The sequence below is a fragment of the Suricata suricatta genome, chromosome 5, assembly GCF_006229205.1.
Source record: "Suricata suricatta isolate VVHF042 chromosome 5, meerkat_22Aug2017_6uvM2_HiC, whole genome shotgun sequence".
NCBI classification, from domain to species: Eukaryota; Metazoa; Chordata; class Mammalia; order Carnivora; family Herpestidae; genus Suricata; species Suricata suricatta.
The window spans coordinates 102,635,725-102,651,675 of NC_043704.1; positions in this window are offsets into that span (position 1 = coordinate 102,635,725).

Consider the following 15,951-nt stretch of genomic DNA (forward strand, 5'->3'; position numbering starts at 1 on the left):
AACTTAGAGGGCAAACTCTCAGTTTTTCCTCATTGAGTGTTATGTTTGCTATGGGTTTTTCATATATGGACTTTATTATGTTGAGTTATGTTCCCTCCAGGCCTAACTTTATTGTGAGTTTTTATCATGAATGGATGTTGTACTTTGTCAAATGCTTATTCCACATCTATTAAAAGGATCATATGGTTTTTATCCTTTCTTTTATTGATGTGATACATCATACTCTGATTTGATTTTGTTTCCCTTTAAGTTTATATATTTATTTATTTGAGAGAGACAGAGATAGTGCAAGTGAGGGAGATGCAAAGAGGGAGTAAGAGCGAGAATCCCAAGCAGCATGTCAGCATGGAGCCCGAAGGGCTCAAACCCACAAAGCCGTGAGATCATGACGTGAGCCAAAACCAAGAGCCAGACATTTAACCAACTGAGCCACCCAGGCTCCCCCATACTCACTGATTTGTGACTGTTAAACCACCCTTGCAAAACAAAACAAAACCAAAAAAAATGCCCTTGCATCCCAAGAATAACTCCCACTTGATCGTGGTGAATGATTTTTTTAATGTATTGTTGAATTTGCTTTGCTGGCATTTTGTTGAGATTCTTGCATCTATGTTCATCAGAGATATGGCCTGTAATTAATTCATTCTCTCTCTCGTGTCTTTGTCTGGTTTTGGTATCAGGATAATACCGGCCTCATGAGTAAATTCGGAAGTTTTACTTCTGTTTTTTGGAACAGTTTGAAAATAGCATTAACTCTTCCTTAAATGTTTGGTAGAATTCACCTATGAAGCTGTCTGCTCCTGGACTTTTTGTTTGTTAGGAGTTCCAATTTCATTGCTGATAATCAATGAAATTTTCTATTCTACTTATTTCTGTTCAAATTTTCTATATCTTCCTGCTTCAGTTTTACTAGGTTATATATTTCTAGGAATTTATCCATTTCTTCTAGGTTGTCCAGTTTGTTGGCATGTAATTTTTCATAATATTCACATTCAAGGTCCTTGATTCAGTTAGTCAAGGTGTGAATGCAAAGAAAAAGTTCTTGAAGGAAATTGAAAGTGCTACTCTAGTGAACACACAAATGATAAGAAAGCAAAACAGCCTTATTCTGAGATGGATAGAGTTTTAATCCTCTGGGTACCAGATCAAACCAACCACAACACTCACTTAAGTCAAAGCCTAATCCAGAGCAAGACGCTGACTCCCTTCAGTGCTATGAAGGCTGAGAGAAATGAGGAAGTTGCAGAAAAACAGCTTATGCTAACAGGATGGCTCATGAGTGTTAAGGAGAGAAGCAACTCCATAGCATAGGTGAGGCAGCAAGTGCTGATGTCGAAGCTGCAGCCTATTTTCCAGAAGATCTAGCTAAGATAAGTAATAAAAGTGGCTGCCGTGAACAACAGATTTAGAATATAGACGAAACAGCCTTCTATTGGAAGAAGATGCCATCTAGGACTTTCATTATTAGAGAGGAGAAGTCAATGCCTGACTTCAAAACTTCAAAGGACAAGCTGACTCTCTTGTTAGGGGCTTAGGCAGCTGATGACTAAGTTTATGCCCCTGCTCATTGGCTATTCCGAAAATCCTCGGGCCCTTAAGAATCATGTTAAATCTACTCTGCCTGTGCTCTATAAATGGAAAATCAAAGCCTAGATGACAGCGCATCTGTTTACAACGTGGTTTACTGAATATTTTAAGCCCACAGTATTTATTCTTCCAATCCATAAGCATGGAATGTCTTTTCATTTATTTGCATCATCTTGAATGTCTGCCATTAGTGTTTTATAGTTTTCAGAGTACAGGTCTTCCACTTCTTTAATTAGGTTTATTCCTAGATATTTTATTATTTTGGGTGCAATTCTAAATGGGATTGTTTTCTTACTGTCACTTTCTGCTGCTTCATTATTGAGACATAGTGCTCAGAAAAAAAGACTCCTTTCAAAATATGTCTATTGACAGCGCACAAGAGCTGATGGAGATGTAAAATGAGATTAATGTTGTTTTCATGCCTGTGAACACAAAATCAGTTCTGTAGCTCATGGATCAAGTAGTAATTTCAACTTTTAAGTCTTACAATTTAAGAAATACATTTTGTAAGGATGTATCTGCTGTAGATGGTGATTCCTCTGATGGATCTGGGCAACATAAACTGAAAACTTTCTGGAAAAGATTCACTATTCTAGATACCATTAAGATCATTCATGATTAATGGGAAAATGTCAAAATGTTAACATGAACAGGAGTTTGGGAGAAGCTGATTTCAACTCTCATGGATGACTTCGAGGGGTTCAAGACCAGTGGAGGAAGTAACTGCAGATGATGTGGAAACAGCAAGAGAACTAGAATAAGAAGTGGAGCTCAAAGGTGTGACTGAATTGCTGCGAACTCGTGAGAAAACTTGAAGGCATGAGGAGTACTTCTTACGGATGAGTGAAGAAAGTGGTTTCTTCAGCTGGGATCTTCTCCTGGTGAAGATGCTGTAAAGGTTGTTGAAATGACGGCAAAGGATTTATTAGAATATTACATAAACTTAGTTGATAAAGCAGTGGCAGGGTTTGAGAGGATTGATTCTAACTGAAAGTTCTGTTGTGGGTAAATTGATGTCAAACAGCCTCACATGCCACAGAGAAGTCATTCATGAAGGTAACAGTCAGTCAATGCAGCAAACTCTAGTATTGTTTTATTTTAAGAAATTGCCACAGCTGCCCGAACCTTCAACAACCACCACCCTGAGCAGTCAGCAGCTATCAACATTGAGGCAAGACCCTCCACCCACAGAAGGATTAGGACTAGCTGAAGCTCAGATAATGGTTAGCATTTTTTAGTAATAGGACATTTTTAAATAAAGGTATATACATTTTAGACATAATGCTCTTGCACACTTACCAGACTATGGTATAGTGTAAACATAACTTTGATATGCTTTGGGAAACCACAAAATTTAAGCAGCTCACTTTATTGCAATATTCGCTTTTTTGAGGTGGTCTGGAACTAAACCTGCAGTATCTTCAAGGTATACCTGTAATCATTTTTCCTCTAAAAGTTCACATCAGGGAGTGTTGGCAGGGGACCAGAACAAGCAACACAGACTATGTTCTATTTAGGGAGAGAGACTTAGGGTGTTTAAGAGAGAGAGGGTCCTTTTCAGATTATTAAGTCAGTCACTGTCAACTTCGTTGAATGTGGATTTTAGGAAGATAAAAATAGAGCCAGGAAGACCAATTAGAAAACTATTAGAGCAGTTGAGCGTGAGATAAGGAGGTCCTCAACAGGGTAGTGCATAGTAGAAATAGAAAAGAAAGATGGCCTAAAAAATATCTAGAAGCCTACCCATTATTAATTGTCCTCAGCTCCAAATCCACCCTTCTTTGCACTACTTTGTGACACTGGTGCTGGACCATAAATACTTTTCCATGACCAGGTGGCACAGTGTTAGGTTTTGCCATAGAGAGCACTGGAGTGACGTCACAGAACTACTGAGGGAAGAAGACACTTTGGATGCCAGTTGTCCATGTATATTATTACCACTGGAGCCCGGTGACCAGGGGCCATGCTCGCTCAGCATGGAAGCTGCGTTCAGAGCACCCCCCACAGGCCTCTTCCATAGCACTGTGTGTGCATATCATATAGAAGATAAAAATAGGTTTACGGGAACAATTTTATCCAAGGAATAAACTTGATAAGAAATGTGCCAGATTAAGGTGAAGAGAACTTAAAATACTCATGCAGGAAATGAGTGTAATCTCAAAATATATAAGCTCTCAAAACAATAAGAAAATAATCCAGTTTAAAATGAGCACAAAATTGCATAGACACTTCATGAAAGATGATACACACGTGGCAAATAAACACATGAAAAGATGCTCAACACCATTATCATGGGGGAAATGTAAGTAAAAACTACAAGATACCTCTATACACCTATATTGGAATGGCAAAAGTTAAAACAAAAGCAAAAACAAACAGAAAACAGACTGCCAGGTACTGATAAGGATGCAAAGCAGCTGGCTCTCTTCCTGGTGGAAATGCAAAGGAAAGTAAGCGGGCCACTTTTTTTTAACTTTTGTTAATGTTTTTTTCAATTTCAAGAGACAGAGCCTGAATGGAGGAGGGACAGAGAGAGAGGGAGACACAGAATCGGAAACAGGCTCCAGGCTCTGAGCTGCCAGCACAGAGCCTGACACAGGGATCAAACTCACAGACTGTGAGATCATGACCTCAGCTGAGATCAGACACTTAACCAACTGAGCCACCCAGGCACCCCTGCAGCCTTTTAAAGCTAAACACGGACTTTACCCTACAACTAGCACCCCTACTCTTAGGTATTTATTTACTCAAGTGAAATGAAAACTCAATTCACACAAAACCCTGCACATGACTGTGTATGGCTGCATTATTTTTAATCATCTAAAACTATAAACAGCCCTAAAGTTCCTTCAGCTGATGAATGGATAAACTGCTTCATCCATCTAATAGATTATTAGCCATTGATAAAAAGAAATAAATGGATACACACAACATGAATAAATTTTCAGAAGCATTCTGCTAAGTGAAAGAAGCCAAATTCAAGTACTATTTGACTTCAGTTGACAATCTGGAATAGGCAAATCTCTAAGGATAAAACATTGATCAGTGGGTTGCCCAGGCCTAGGGAGGGGAGAATATGACTACTAAAGGGCACAAGAGACATTTTGAGAGGGATGGAGAAGTGCTCCATCCTTAGTGTAGTGGTGATTACACCACTATGTTCATGTGTCCAAATTCATAGACCTGCCCACTAAGTAAGATGAAATTTACTGCAGGTCAATTAAATCTCAATTTTTTAAAAAAATTCTGTAGTCGGGAGTGCCTGGCTGTCTGTCAAAGGAGTGTGTGACTCTTAATCTTGGGGTTGTGGGATTGAACCCTACAATGGATGTAGAGATTACTTAATAAAAACTTTTAAAAAATGCTATAGTTGAATGCAAACACTTGAAATAAAAGTCATAAATTTCTTAAATAAGACATCATTAATGTCAATTCTCCCAGGTCGAGCTTTTATTTGTTTTTTTATTGTTTTTAGAATTTTTTAATGTTTATTTTTTTATTTTATTTTTTTATTTTTTTTAATGTTTTTATTTATTTTTGATACAGAAGAGACAGAGCATGAGAGGGGGAGGGTCAGAGAGAAAAGGAGACACAGAATCTGAAACAGGCTCCAGGCTCTAAGCTAGCTGTCAGCACAGAGCCTGACGCAGGGCTCGAACCCACGAACATGAGATCTGACCTGAGCCGTAGTCGGAGGCTTAACCGACTGAGCCACCCAGGCGCCCCTTAATGTTTATTTTTGAGAGAGAGAGAGAGAGAGAGAGATCAAGTGGGGGAGGGACAGAGAGAGAAAGATGCAGTATCAGAAGCCTGCTCCAGGCTCCGAGCTGTCAGCACAGAGCCTGACATGGGGCTCAAACTCACGGACAGAGAGATTAGGACCTGAGCCTAAATTGGACACTCAACCAGGAGCCTCCCAAGTTGATCTTTTAAAAGAAATTTAACTGTAAAGGGAGAAAGCTCTTTCTGGATAATACAAAAATTCAGAAGCACCATAAACAAGAAACTGATAAATTAACTGAAAATAATTAAATGAAAATGATCATTTTCTGTGCAGGGAAAATCTTTTTAAAAAAACTTCAAAAGAAAAACAACTGAAAAAATAATTCTAATCATTCTAGACAAAGGGCCAATTATTCTACCATATGAAACGTTCTACAAATCAACTTTTAAAGACTCCCTGGATAAATGGATAAAGTATATGAACAGTTTAAGAAAATATAAATGACTTTGTTATGAGTGGTATTGTGTTCCTCTAAAATTTCTATGTTGAAGCCCTCACGTTTAGTACCTCAGAACATGACCTTATTTGGAGAAAACATCTTTAAAAAGATAAAATAAGGTCATTAGGGTGGGCCCTAATCCAATACAACCAGTGTCCATATAAAAAGGTAATATGGGGGCGCCTGGGTGGCTCAGTCAGTTAAGCATCCGACTTTGGCTCAGGTCATGATCTCACTAAATTCGGGCTGTAAGCTGACAGCTCAGAGCCTGGAGCCTGCTTCAGATTCTGTGTCTCCCTCTCTCTCTGACCCTCCCCAACTCACACTCTTGTCTCTCTCATTCTCTCAAACATAAACATTAAAAAAAAATTTTTACGAGGAAATTTGGACACAGACCTGCACAAAGAAAGAACACCATGTGAAAACGAAGGGAACAATCAGATGCTTCTCCAAGCCAAGGAACACCAGGGACTACCCGCGGGGATGAGGCATATCCTTCCTCACCGCAGCTAGAAGGAACCAATCTTGCCTACACCTTGATCTCAGACTTCTGGCCTCCAGGACCGTGAGACAATCAATCTCTGTGTTTAAGGCACTTCCTCTGCAATACTGGGCCACAGCAGCACTTGCAAACTAACACAGGCCCTTAAACATATGAAAATACACTCAGCATTCCCCACCACCACCATAATAAGTGAAACTGAAACTGCAAGAAACCACTTACAGTTTACCTTATTGGTAAAGACCAAGAATCAGACTGACAGGATGTGCTGTATTAGTTTGCCTTGCTGTTTGGAGTACAAACTAATATTCTGTGGAGGGGATTTTGACCAATTCTCTCAAAATCATGAATGCATATAACCTTCCCAAAATGTGAGAAATGGAATACCTACAAATGTATTCATTTCAACATCATTTGAAAAATCAGGGGACTGGAATTAACCATCAACAGGGTACTGGTGAAATCAATCAATCAATATACATATAAATGGAACATTATACACTACTAAAAAATTAAGGAAGACTCTTTGTGTATTGATATAGAAAACTCCCCCAAATATTAAAAGACTGAAAATGTTAATAGTATTCTCTTATTTGTGTTAAAAATATAACTGCATATTACACATTTGCTTGAATATGCTTAAAATTTCTCTGGAAGAATATTCACAAGAAACTATTAACACTGGATACTCTATGGTGAAAAACCAAGTTTCTGAAGGACAGTGCTGGAGAAACACTTTTCATTTCATGATGTTTTAAAATATATTTTTTGAATTCTCAACCACGCAAATAATATAAACAAAAATAGAATTTTTACATAAAGTTTTGCATTTGCTGCCACAAGGTGGCAGTGTTAATGGCTTTGTGGAAGAATGTAGCATTTTTTAATTAGTCACAGAATAGAAATTTTTTCATTTGGCCTGTAATTTTCAAGGATCCAACTGAGGGTTGAAAATATCTAAAAATGTGTTTTTCATTCAAGATAGCATATTTGGGGAGCTATGGTGAAAACTTTACCTTCATTTCCTTAATTTTATAACTAGAGTCTATTTATAGTATTATTTCTATAATACACATGTGTCTCTAGATTTATCAACTTTTACCCCTTGTAATATGAAAGACAAAGATGTAGCTCACTAACACCTTACACTTTTATTCTCTTTCTTCTCCCAATTTTGAAACATTATTTTTGAAATCTTTTAATGGTTATCTTTAGGCTTTAAGTTGTTCATTAAGTCTCCATTTCTTGTTCTATCCATTTTCCTTTTTTTCTTACTTTTTAAAATTATATTTTAGAAATATTGGGGGAGAGACACAGAGAAAGAGAATCCCAAACGTTTCATTCTGAAATGTTGAGGATATCAGTCTGAGGATCAGTGTCCTGTCCACATACCCTAAAGTAAAGTCTGCAGGCGACAAGAACTAGCCAAGCATGCAGAATTCTGTGTCTTGTCAGCTTAAGGAAAGCCTCTTGGGGAAAAGGACCTACAATGCAACAGCAGAGAAAACTCATACTGGCACAACCAATCCGACCCTCCCTTCTTAAAGATGAACAGAAAACTAAAGGACCACTGCCCACATGAAGACCAGTGTCAAGAAAGATAAGGGTCAAGATAAGCAAGACACCTGATCACAGAAAAAAAAATGATTCAGGAAAAGAGGAGGAAATCTTCAAATTAATATTTAGAGAGATATAAGAAGCAGTAACCCATAAAACAAGACTAGAATGTAAGGAAGAAGAAACATTCAGGAACACAAATGAAGCTACTGAAAATGAAATATATATGCGATTGTGAAAGTAAAAAGACAAATCAATAGAAGGACCTGTGGATAAAGTGGGAAAAAAACCTTACTACAATGTTAAGTAAAACAAGCAAACAAACAAAAGACAAACAAAAAAAAGCACAAAGGGATGAAAAGTAGCATCCAAGGTTTAGCATTTATGTTCCAAAAAGAGAGACGAGAATAAATGAAGAAGAAATTATCAAGAGAATAACAAAGCATTTCTTAGATCTGAATAAAGACATGACTCTGCCAAAAATGATAAAAGAAGCAAGATCCACACTAGATATATCGTCATAAAGTTTCAGAACACCAAATATAAGGAGATCATTAAAAGACTCAGAGGAAAGGATATACAGACTACCAATAAAGGAATGAGAATCAATCGTCATAAAAATTATCATCAGTAATATTAAGTGCCAGAAGACAGCGAAGTAACCTCTTCAAGGCTCTGGGAATTTTGGATTTGAACACTGAATTCTATATTTGGTCAAATTAATGTGAAGGTAAAATAAAGATATTTTCAGACACAGGAAGCCTTCAAAAATTTATAAGCCATTTCTGAGGAAGTTACTTGAAGATGAATATAAAACAAAAGGAACAAGGAATAAACAAGAAAGAGAAAGACATGGGATCCATGAAGGAATTGATCAATTCCTGGATTACCCCTTGCAATGAGTCTATATTATAGCAGATAGTGGAAGGCTCTGGAAGGGATGCCTCAAGGAGAAAGCAGGTAATTATGAGATTAGTTTTGTAGAGAAATAAATATAATCCTGGCATACTATTTTGCTCTGTAGTAAGCAAAATGTTCACAATAACGTAACTTTATTTGTTAGTTTTCAACTTCTAGAATCAATCCATAGTCAAGGCAGATAAGACAATCATGGTTACAGAATAAAATGAAAAATAAATCTAACAGTTTATGGCAACATTATTCATAGAAGCAAAAAAAAGGGGGGTACAATCAAAATGTCTATCAACTGAGACAGACCAACAAAATGTTGCATATCCTTACAACAGTTTACTACTAAGCAACAAAAAGGAATTAAATACTGATACTAAATACATCCATGCTAAAACATGGATGGCCCTCAAAAACATGCTAAGTTTAAAAATTAGTCACAAAAGACCATATATTATATGATTTCATTTCTAGGAAGTGCCTAGAATAAGTAAATATGTAAAGGCAGAAAGCACATCAGTGGTTGTGTGGATCTGGAGGAGTAGCTGCATACGATTTTTTTGTAGAGCAGTGAAAATGCTCTAAAAGTACATCTTGGTGATGCTTGCGTAGCTCTGTTGTGTATTAAAACCACTGAATTGGGGCACCTGGGTGGCTCGGTCGGTAGAGCGTCCAACTTTGGCTCAGACAGTCATCTTGCAGTTTGTGAGTTAGAGCCCACATCAGACTCACTGCTGTCAGCCTGACTGTCAGCACAAAGCCTTCCTCCTCAGTCCTCCTCTCTCTCTGCCCCTCTCCAACTTGAGCACTGCATGCTTACTCGCTCGCTCTCTCTCTCTCTCCTTCTCAAAAAATAAATAAAACTTCAAAAGAAAACATCGAATTGTACACTTTAAATGTGCGAGTTTATGGCATACAAATTATAATCAATCAACATTTTTTTAAAGTAAAGCTAACGAAAGTCGTGAGGTGGAAGAAGGGCACGGCTGAAAAGAAGACCAATAATACTCTCCTTTTACATGTCAGGAGGTTAAGAGATAATGTAGAAAATGGGCAGAATAAGGGACAGGTGGGTGGCCCAGTCAGCTGAGCATTCCACTCTTGATTTCGGCCCAGGTCATGATGCCAGGGTGATGGGATGGAGCCCCAGGTTGGCAGGGGAAGAAAATAGAGGCAGCCATAGTTCTCCCGAAGCAGATGGTTTTCTTTAGCCAAGAGTCTGCTTGTTTTGCTTTTCCTTTTTTTTTTTTTTTTTTGTCCTCAAGGTAAATGTCGTTTGTTTTACATGTACATAATGGTAAGGAGGGGAGTTTAAGGGACCAAAGGTTAACCTTCAATTTATCCATGTTTTCAGATCCCTTCCTTATCTCTCTATCTACCAGCCCATTCCTGGCCTGGAGCCTCTTGAGGTTTCCAGCCGCCAGGTCCACCCCCAGCTGCACTCCAGTCTCTTCGGACTTGTGTTGTGGGCAACCTCCACTCTGACCAGCCTGCTCCTATCTGCTGTTCTTTTCCCTGAAATCTCTTGATACCTCTCCTCTAGTGATTCAGTCCTTCACCTCTTCTCCTTACTGCTGAGGGTTTATTCCTTTATGCTCTTTCACATTTTCATTTCAACAGGTTCCCATATGGAAATACAGAGAATACACATTTCATTATCATATTGAAATGGAATTTTCTGGTGATAACTCCTAGTTTTGCTTTTTATTTCCTTTCCCCAGATCTTACATGTGTGTATCTGGGTTTATAACAGTAGTTTATAACTATAATACCTCTAAAATTTGGAAATAGGAGAAAATAAATTTCTATTACCTACAAAACAGAAATAATTACTGATACCATTATAATGTATTTATTTTCAGTCCTTTCAGTATGCATGTGGTGTATTTTTTAAAAAGATACTTGATAATATACCATATACAATTTTATATGCTGCTCTTTTCACTTATATCATGAACAGTTTCTCTAGTCATAAAATTACTTTGTACTCCATGATTTTTAAGGACTACACAGTATTGCAGTACATGGATAGACCATAATTTACTAATTAATTCTGTTTGGGGGCATTTTGCTTGGCCCCAGCTTTGTGTGTGTGTTTGTTTCCTAATTTGTTATTGCAGAGCACATCCTTCCTGGCCTTTGCTATCCCAGTCTTCATTGCAATTCAGAAACGTACTCTGATTTAAGCAACAAGGAATATTGAAAGGAAAACAAATAGCTGACAGAATCATCTTAAACCACCCGAACTTATGATTTATTAACTTCTGTGTGAGCAAGTTCAGGTAAGGGCTTCTCGTATAGATTGAAAAGAAGCACCCATCTTCTGTCCATTTTCCCAAGCGCTACGAGGGATACACTTGTACCACTCGCGTGCAGCTTTCTCCCGGCCTTTCTCATTGATGAACTGATCTCACTCCCAACGGCCCCTCTGTCCCTTCCCCTTCCTTTCTGATCAGGCCTGGAAGAAAAGTACAACCTTGAATCAATATTACTTATGTCTAATTAGTTAAATGTTACGAATTAAGTTAAAAAAAAAAAAAAGCAGATGTGTTCTCTCTTCCTCCCCTGACCTTCATGATACCTGAAAGGCTGAGTTCTAATTTAGAATATGGCCGCACGGGAAAAGCCAGCCCCTGCTCAGCCTCAGGCCCTTGGCCCACCCTGCTGCTTTTCCACCGACCCAACCCTTTACCTGCCTGTGGCTGCCAGCAAAAGAGGCCCTGTGTGGACCAGAATTCTGGGGTCCCAGTACACAGAACATGACCCAGAAGAGAGGGGAAGGCAGGCTCTGGCGGCCATTTCCTCACAGACTCCTCACTCCTGTGGTGCGGTGTCACCCAAGAAGGACCAGAGTGGGGCCCTCCAAGCAGGGGTCCAGGATGGACCTCTCTCTGGTCCAGCTCAGACTATACTTCTTCCTGAAGTCTCCTTTGTCACTGATAGTTCACAATGACTTCACCTTTGCTTTTCATGCTCCCAGAACATTCACTGCTGATATCACTCACTTGAGCATTTAATCACATATTCACTGTATTGTTATGTGAGTATTTCCGAAGTGTATAGATTTTCTAGCTCCCCAACTAGGAGGGCTGGGTTCAAGTCTTATAACGTGTCAAATATTTCAGTTATTACAAATGATGCTTCATAAATATTTGACAAATTGACAAAAAGATAACAGACTAAACCAATATTAATAACTGTGTTCTCAATGCCTTACTTAACATTTGAAATGTGAACATCGATATTTTTGTTATAGTTGTAGGATTACACCTTTTGATTATGGAAAGCACACACACACACACACACACATACACACACATCCTATAAAAACCTCTTATAATGGGTGGAAATTAGTATTGTGATAAACACTAATATCTAAAGTGTACCTTCAAAATGTAAATACTACATGGAAGATTTTTGGTACACCATACAGAAGAATTGCCTTCAACATTTTAACATAGCACAAAATAATCAGTTAATTAGGCCACAACTATTTCCTGAGCACCTTCTGTTTCCTGGGTTCTGTCCTAGGCCCTAGCTAGGCCCAAGGTCCAATGAATAGTCAGTAATAAATAAGATGAGTGAAGATGTTGTTCTCATAGAGTTTATATTCAAGCTGATTATAATGGGATTATATATGTGTGTGTGTGTGTGTGTGTATGCATATGTGTATGTATATATATATATGAATGTTTTATATATATACTCATATTTTTTTAAAAAGGCAAATAGCAGGTCCCACCCATACTCAGGGGAGGGAATCAATCATACACGAGGGTGGACTCCAGATAATTGAATACTAGATAGTACAACTTTTAAAATTGTTTTCAGAGATAATTCCCTTCATCTCTAATGGCTTCCTCAAGTATCAGTTTTTAATTGTGGATTAAGAATGGTGGTTTGGCTTAAACCTTTTGGGAAATGAGATGGGATATCCATTTAAATTAAAAAAAACCCAAATAACCTGTTCTTCAGGTACAGAGGCACCAAAAACTACCCATTCAAGATATATACTTGGAGTCATTTCTCAGTCACCTTCATGCTTTTCACTGCTGGCTTCCCTTGACCACAGGCACATACTTCTGAGGGAACAATTCAGAGGGACAATAGCTATTAAAAAAAAAAATCTCTGAGTAATGAGCATCAAGTAGATATCAACCCCTGGCCTTGGTCTTTTAGCACCAATTAAGATTCGGTTTCTCCAAAATGAAGTCAGCAGCTATTCATTACTAAAACTAAAGTTCATTTGTAAATATTTGTGTAATTTTCATCTTCTCCAATAATCCCAAATAGCATATAGACAGGAGTGATGGGGTTACTCATTTGATTTTTTTCCTACAAATAAAAGTATATATAGTGCTCCCTAGTTAGCCTTGGATTCAATTTAATGAGGAATCCATTCACTGCATATACTTAGTGCTTTTGTACTTCTGTGTGATGGGATATGAAGAAACCATTAGGTGTTAAACAAGCTGATGTGTTGCCATTAAATAACTAGAGTGATGACTAATGGTCCCATAATTTGTAATAATTGCTCCATTCATAGCAGCCTTGGAAGGCTTTATCCACACCTTCCACTGTGTATTTGGCCTAAAAGATTAGTTTTTAAGCATAAATAAATAATGAATTATAGTTTATAAGACACTTAACAACTTTAAATACTTGCCTTCGAAATGAAGTTAATTTTAGAAAAAAAAAACCAACATAATAATGGTCCATTAAAAAAATCTTCTATTCTTTGAAAACTCATCTAATTTAAATGACTCTAGGATGCAAAAAAGCTTTCCAAGAGCCCTGTGAGTCCATACAGATTAAAGGAAGCACAAAGAGGGGCGCCTGAGTCGCTCAGTCAGTTGAGCCTCCAACTCTTGGTTTCGGCTCAGGTCATGATCCCAGGGTGAGGGGCCTGAGCCCTGCACCAGTCTCAGTGCTGAGCAGGGAGCCTGCTTGGGATTCTCTCTCTCTCTCTCTCTCTCTCTCTCTCTCTCTCTCTCTCCACTCACACATTCTCTCTAAAATAAAAAATAGGGGCGCCTGGGTGGCTCAGTCAGTTGAGCATCTGGCTTCGGCTCAGGTCATGATCTCATGGTTCGTGGGTTCGAGCCCCGTGTCGGGCTCTGTGCAGACAGCTAGCTCAGAGCCTGGCACCTGCTTCAGATTCTGTGTCTCTTTTTCTCTCTGCACCTCCCCTGTTCATGGTCTGTCTCTCTCTGTCTCTCAAAAATAAATAAATGTAAAATAAAATAAAATTTTAAAAAATAAAAATAAATAAATAAAAGAAGCAGCACAAGGACTACCTAAGCAGTATGTACAAAAATAGAGATTATCCGTCTCTAGGTAGAGTCAAAATTTGGTGGTAGAGGTGTTCCTGTAGCCTGAGTTAGAAGGGTTCTTCTGACTGCGGAACCCTGCAGGAGAAGGGTGGTTGTGCCAGAGATAAATGAGGGGTTGTTCATAGATGAAGATTCTGCAATGTGTGAGACTAGAGAAGAGAATCCGTATCAAGTTTAACTACGCTGGAGATTAGAATGGGAATTCTGGACTGCACGTGATGGCCGAGGGACAGAAATAGGACTTCTAAAAGACCTTTGTACGACACAGATGGGGAAAGTGGCTACCTGAGTAAATCAAGTGGTCTGTGCTGCTCGGCCTGTTCTGAGAATTTCCCCCGCCCTTCCACGGTTTCCTTTCTTTCCTTCAAATCCCATAGCAGGGAGTTGTCAATCCCAGTGAGTTCTGTTCTAATAACTAGAGACCCACATTTGTTAAATGATATTTCTTTCCTCATTTGTCTACTTCTTGCCACATCCATAGGAAAACACATTCTGACTGTGTAAGGAAATCACCCTTCTCCTGTAGGGTTCCGCAGTTTAAAAACATCTGAAACATGCCAATCTGGAAGTCAAGAATTTTCTCCCTAGCTTCTTATTTATCTTAATATACCTTTAGTCATCTTTGTACACCTGCACTTAGTAGGTATTTGTAGATGAAAAAATAAATAGAATTAATCCATTTCCTAGCAAATATTAGGAATTATTCTTATTTGGCCATGGGTTATAAATTCTATGAGGACAGTCACCTCAGAGCTATAGTACCAAGTATCTCGTTGTGACTTTTTGGGATACCCTTTTCCATTGTGACTTTGCTTATTTTATTATTTTTTAAAATCATTCTTTTTTTATGTTTATTTTTCAGAGAGAGAGAGAGAGAGAGTGAGAAGGGGAGTCAGAGAGAGAGAGAGGGAGACACAGAATCTGACGCAGGCTCCAGGCTCCAAGCTGTCAGCCCAGAGCCTGATGTGGGGCTAGAACTCACAAACTGTGAGATCATGACCTGAGCCGAAGTCAGACACTCAACCGACTGAGCCACCCAGGTGCCCCTAGTTGTGACTTTTAAAACTTTTTGTTTAAAATTTGTATTAAAGTTACTTACTTTCAAAGTAAACTGTAATAATGATCCATCCCTCCCATCCAAAAGAAAGTTGAGGAAGAGAGAACAAGAAGCAAATCAGGGCAATGTTTTTTGTTTACAATGTTTCTGTCTTTGTTGCAGTGAGTTGTTTCCTTGGGACTTAATCACCAGATGCATGGAGAAGAGCTCACCAGAGGGTGAAAAGGTGAAGGCCTCTAAGTGACTCCATCTAGAGATCAGGTGGCCACAGTGTTCTCTCCAGAGGGCTTGTCCTTTTCTCCTTTTTAGAGAGATGGGGCAGCGGGGAGAGAAAGAGAGAATGATACTTACTTGTGATAAAATGTTGTATGCGATAAACTTCAGACTTCTTCCTCTCCAATGTCACCTTCGCCTATACGGCCTTGCGGTATAAGGATCATCACAGAGTTTTTCTGCTCAAATAGGTTGTTTATAGTGTAACAGGCAAGAAGTACTTGAGACTTTAAAAGAATTCTCTAAATACTTGAAGATGGGCTTTCACACAGACTGAAAGAATTGTAAACATACAATTTGCTAAAAACTTCAGGGCTTGCCCTGTTTAAAGGGGTGTCAGCCGCCTCAAGCTAGGAAAGCCCTCACGCCCCTCAGTCCAGACTGCCATTGTTGCTATAGTGCCTCACTGGTATTCAGTGTCATTTTGTGAGACTGGTCCTCCATTACCATAGACTGTTACTATTGGCCGCTGAGTGATTGTGTCCCATGCACCCAGGTGGGCCACAAGGC